Raw genomic sequence first — 6,438 nt, forward strand, 5'->3', positions numbered from 1 at the left:
TTTACCTTATCCATGTGAGTAAGGCTGGGTTTACTCAGATGATGCAGCTCTTTCCCAGTCCTATTTTGAGAGCCTTCTATCCTAACTGCCTATTCATAAAGTTGTGCAGGAATGTATCAAACAGTGTTTCTTTGCTATTCATAGGGTTTTCCCTGGTCAAATCTTTGAGAAATGGTCGGCCTCTTCCTTCTTCCTAGTTTGTCTCAGTCTGTTAGCTGGGCTGATACCTGTGCACCATGTGCATCCTGCTGGGTTTGAAACACCAGTGGCTCAGCCTCAAAACTCATTATAAACATGTCACCACAGTAGGACAAAATGACAGACAAATTTGTCTCCCTGTTGGAAACCTCTTGTACCACCCTTACCTGGGTCCATGCGGCTGACTGCTCCTCTGTTCATGTTCCTGGGCCTTTTAATCCCCTTTCTCCTGCTCTCCAGCCCTATTGCTTTGGGCATGCCTGGGTTCCCTCTCCTCACTTGGATCCCTGCTGCTTACTGCTCCTCTGTCTGTGCTCCTGGCTTTTAATCCCCTTTCTCCCACTCTCCCATCCTGCTGCTTTGGACATGCCTGGGTTCCTTCTCCTCACCTGGATCCCTGCAGGTGACTTTATGAATAGCAGTGAAATATTTTCTGATACATTAGTGGAAAACTTTATGAATAGCAGTGAAATATTGTCTGATATAGTGTCAGAATATGAGCTCCTCAGGTTGGAAGGTATTCAAAATATGACTGATTTCATATCAGGGATGAGCCATGACCTCAAAGTAGAGTCAATCTTAATGATGTGGATGGAGTAAAACTTTCACAACCTTTATTTGCTGATGTGGCACAACTAAAAATGAGAAGAAAAGTTGCAACCATTCATTCATAATTGGAACATGAAAAATAACAAGCATCAATCTAGGAAAATTGGAAGCTGTAAAGATGAAATGGAATGCATATAGTTCAATATCCCAGGGAATTATGAGCTGAAATGAATGGGTATTCATCATTTCAAATCTCATAGTCATTTGGTCTACTCTGTCAGGAATGACAAGTTGAAGAGGAATGGTGTCACATTCATTATCAAAAAGCACATTTCAAGATCTTTCCTGAAGTGCAATGCTGTCAGTGATAGAAAGAATACTGTCCATATGCTTACAAGGAAGACCTGTTAATATGATTGTTATTCAAATTCATTCAACAACCACTAACATCAAAGATGAAGAAACTGAAGATTTTTACCAACTTCTGCAGCTTGAAAATGACTAACTGTGCAATAAAGATGTATTGATAACTGGTGATTAGAATGAGAAAGTTGGTAAAAAAGAAGAATGATGGGTAGTTGAAAAATATGGCCTTGGTGATAGAAATGATGTCAGAGATCGCATGATAGAATGTTGCAAGACCAATGACTTATTCATTGAAAGTACCTGTTTCTAACCACATACATTTTGGCTATACACGTGGACCTGGTCATCTGGAATACACAGGAATCAGATTGACTACATCTGTGGAAACAGATGATGGAGAATCCCAATATCTTCAGTCAAAATAAGGCCAGGAGCTGATTGTAGAGCAGATCATCAATTGCTCATATGCAAGTTTAAGTTGAAGCTGAAGAAAATTAAACAAGCCCTTGAGAGCCAATATATGACCTTGATTATATCCCACCTGAATTTATGGACAATCTGATGAATAAATTTAATGGATTTTATACCAGTGACTGAAAACCTGATGACTTATGGGATGACAGCAGGACCACCATACATGAAGAAGGCAAAAGGTCATTGAAGAGACAGGAAAGGAAGAAAAGAACACAATGAATGTCAGAAGACTCTGAAGCATGCTCTTGAATGTAGAGTAGCAAAGTGAATGGAAGAAATGAAATAAAAGAGCTGAACAGAAGATTTCAAAGGATGTCTCAAAAAGGCAAAGTAAAGTATTATGATGTGTGATTACCTGGAATTAAAAAATCAAATTAAAAGAATGTGTTTGGCACTTCTCAACTTGAAAAAAATGAAGAAAAAATTCAAGCTTTGAGGTGGAATATTGAAGGATTCTAAAGGCAAAATATTGAACAATGCAGAAAACATCAAAAGAACATTAATGTAATACACAGAGTCACTGTACCAAAAGAATTCCTCTATGTTCAAACATTTCAAAAGTCTACGGATAGCACTAATAAAATTTTAATATCTAAGTTTCATTTTTTTTTTCCTCAAAGAAGATGGGGCAATCTACTTCCATAGTGATACTGCCTCGGAAACCCAAGGAGGGGTCGCTATGAGTCGGGTCTGACTCGATGGCACATAACAACAACAACAAGTTTCATTTTTTTCCTCAAACCAGTAGACATACATTGGAGTTCCTCTGAAAAATAAAGTTACAGAAAGATCTTGGGTTTAAAGTGATTTATTTGGGAGAAGTTTCAATAAGCAAGAGGGAAGGAATGTCAAGATTGAGAAAGACAGGTAAAATAATATGAGGAACATTTAAAAATAACAGCTTTTGGCAAAAGCAACTTTATTCGACACGGATTTTGAGAAGCATAACGAAGTAGAGATGTCCTCACAGAATATTCTGTGCAAAGATGTGATGATAGGGCATTTGTACACTAGTTATTTTTTGCCATTGATTGAAGGCTGCTCCTATGACATATTACTTTGGACTTATGGGCTGAGGTTTCATGAGGGATGTGTAGATTCTTTTGCTCCAGAGAAAACTGACAAAAATGGAAAGACAAGAGGTGGGATGTTGCAGTATGAGCTTGAACTTTGATGGACACTTCAATACAACTGTGACACCAAAGCTCTTACTCAGTTCCTTGTGTGCAACAGAGACTCTACATTTCCAAATAACTTTCAACTGATATCTGGCCTCAATTTCTAAAAAAAGACCTCTCAGAAAAGTTATGGTAACATTCCTTAATACATGTTGTTGCTGTTGTTAGTTCTAAGGCTTTAATTAACATTTACAGACATTGATTTCCCCCACTTTTTGCCATCAGCTTAACTGGTACAGATCATGTGTCTGGTGGGATGATATCCCTGAATCATCTGAGCCCTGGGTTGTTTTCATTTGTCAAGCCATATTTGGTGCAATTTCCCATTTATGTATCACTCAACATGAATTTGCCAAAAGATTTTTTTTTTTTTTTTGATGTGCCATAGAGTCGGCCCTGACTCATAGTGACCCCTCCTTGGGTTGCTGAGGCAATATCACTATGGAAGTAGATTGCCCAACCCTCCTTCCATGGAGTGGCTGGTGGGTTTGAACTGCCAGCCTTCTGGTTAGCAGTCAAGTGCCTTAGGCACTATGCTACCAGAACTCCTAAAGATGATCCCCACAAACCTCTCAAGATGCAGACATACACTTTCCTGTCCTTATTGTGTTTCAACTATTTTAGCTCTTTTTTTTTAAGTTTTTTATTTTTATTGTGATTTGGGTGAAAATTTACAGAGTAAATTCACTTAACATACAGCAGCTCACACACACTTTGTATAATGACATTGACTGCAACTTCCCACTTCCCTGTGTCCTTCCCTCCTATGCACTCCTGACCCCCTCTCAGCTGTCTCCCTGTGCTTACACAGTCCTCTTGTTCTCCCTTGATTTATCTCTCCAAGGAGTGTATTTGTTGTTGTTAAGTGCTGTTGAGTCATCTCTGACTCATAATTATGCTATACAGCAGAACGAAACACCTCCAGGTCCCACTCTAGCTCTGCAATCCCTGCTATACTTGAGCCCATTGCCACTGCCACTGTGTCAATCTATCTATTGGAGGGCCTTCCCATCTTTTGTTGATTGACCTTCCACCTTACTAAGCATGACATCCTTCTGCAGGGAATGGTCCCTTCTGACAACATGACCAAAGTATCTAAGACAAAGTCTGGCCATTCTTGCTTCCAAGGAGCATTCCAGCTGCACTTCCTCCAACACAGATGTGTCAGTTCTTTTAGCAGTCTATGGTACTTTCAGCATTCTTCGCCAACACCACGACTCAAAAGCATCAATTCTTCTTTGGTCTTCCTTCTTCATTGTCCAGTTCTCACATGCATATGAGGAAAATGAAAATACCATGGCTTGTGTCAGGCATAGCTTCATCCTCAAGGAGACATCTTTGCTCTTCGGCACTTGAAAGAGGTCCTTTGCAGCTGATTTGCCCAGCATAGTGACTAAAGCACTTGACTGCTAACCAGAAGGCTGGCGGTTCAAACCCACCAGCCACTCCTCGGAAGGAAGGTTGGGCAATCCTACTTCCATAGTGATACTGCCTTGGAAACCCAAGGAGGGGTCGCTATGAGTCAGGGCCGACTCAACAGCACATAACAACAACTAACAACATATGTCATCTGATGTCCTGACTGCTGCTTCCATTGGTGTTGATTGTAGAATGAAGCAACGTGAAGTCTTTGACAACTTCAATCCTTTCTCCATTTATCATGGTTCTGCGTATCGGTCCAGTTGTGAGGATTTTTGTTTTCTTTATAGTGAGATGTAAAGGAGTGTATTTACCTAATGTAAATGTTCACCTCATATGTCTGTCTTTTATTTGGCAGGAAGCCACAGGATTGAGTTCAATTCCAGACCTGAAGGGCAGCTAGGAGCCATAGTCTCAGTGGTTCCATCAAGCTCTATCAGACAAGCAAACTTGGTCCTTTTTTCATTTATTTATTTTTTAATGATTTTGAGTTTTATTCTACATTGTTCTCCCATTCTATCCAGGATCTCCTTCATAGATGCCCCTCTAAGTGATTGACCAGGCACCATCTAGTTCTTCTGTTCTCACAATTGTATAGGCTGAAAATTGCATGGTGGACCAGTTGCTTGGACTAATTGTTTCCATGCATCTTTGGTTTTCTTAATTTTTCTTTGTTCTGGATGAGGAGAAATACAGCATTGCCTCTAGATGGCCACTTGCAAGATTTTAAGATCCTAGTTGCTACTTATCAAGTAGGATGTGGAACAATGTTTTTGGGTAGTATGTTATGCCAATTGAGCTTGATGTCCCTGGGACTATGGTCCTGAACCCATAAGTCCAACTACTCTCTCCCTTTAGGTAGTTGGCTGTGGCCAAAAGTGACTACAACCTTGTCCCTTGTCAACTCTACTATATACCTGAACATTCTTATAGAACACACAAATACACTTGTAGAAAAAAACATTGTCTTCCAACTCTATACATGGTCATGGGCATACGCCCCCCTACATCAAGCAAAAAAACAAACTCACTGCCTTCAAGTCAGATCTGACTCATAGCAACCCCTCCTTAGTTTTCCAGGGTGGTATCTCTATGGAAGTAGATTGCCCACCATGTATTATTATATATTCAGTATACATTTTACAACCTGGTTATAGGTGTTTCAAGCTGATTATAGATTATGTGATCTATATTAGAATAAAAAGTAATTCATGCAGTTAAGTGTACATAATTGGAACTCATTTGCTTTAAAATGAGACCCTTTGTCTGAGATGATGCTAAGCAACATCCCATATTTGTTAATTAGGTATTCTTTGGATAGGGATGCTAGAGGAAGCACTGTGAACAATATTTGTATCTGGAGTTGTATTCAGTTCCCATAAGGAAAAGTCACTGTGCCTTCCAGGTTGTAATTCACATAACTTCAAGTATCTGGTTGGCCACTTTAAGTGAGAAGAACATTTTAGGGGCTCTGAGTTGGTTGGCCTCTGTTGCAGACAATTTGGTCATTCTGTAGCTGCAGTGGCTAGATCAATGTTGGAAAGAGGGATACTTTGCATAGCCTCCATGCTTCTCACTATGGTAACTCTGTTCATAAAAATCATTGTGTCTTGTACTGAGAGTGGGGTGACTGAGAAGAAAGACCAATTCACCTCTACAGGAAGACTCTGCTGAGAAATTGCTCTCTAGAGGGTTTAGATTAAAACATAAAAATTCACATAATTTTTGTCCATTCTCCCAGGCCCATTCATATGCTGCTTTCATATAACTCCTCTTATCCCAATATTACAATCTTACTTCTTCCAGGTCTCTGTCCAACCAGCCAGAATATTGTCTACTTTCCAAAATTACATGTATGTACTTACCTCCAGCCTCTTTCTCCATAGCAAGTTGGCTATCAAGTATACTGGCCATATAAAAAATTCATCTCATCACTGTCTTTTAAGATTATTCCTGAGTGGTAGCAGTTCATTTTGAATTCACACCAACTTATCAAGCTGGAATTTTTCTCTTCCATTAGTTGGTTATATGGAAGCCACTGTGAAGCCATAGGTTTGAATTGAGGGTAATATATTGACAGAACAGGTGTTGGTGACTTGATGTAGAGTTCTGTCTTGCTCTGTTTGCCACTCAACACTAACAGATTTTTGAATCATCCAATAAATGAGTTGAAGTGAAGTGCTATTTTTTTAATCCAAAGATGTCCATAAAGTGCTATTCATTTTTTCCATGATAGGAAGTGTAAAGTGGAATA

This window comes from Orycteropus afer, unplaced genomic scaffold (assembly GCF_000298275.1).
Source record: "Orycteropus afer afer isolate SDZICR_OR568_19922 unplaced genomic scaffold, OryAfe1.0 scaffold00203, whole genome shotgun sequence".
Classification (NCBI taxonomy): Eukaryota; Metazoa; Chordata; class Mammalia; order Tubulidentata; family Orycteropodidae; genus Orycteropus; species Orycteropus afer.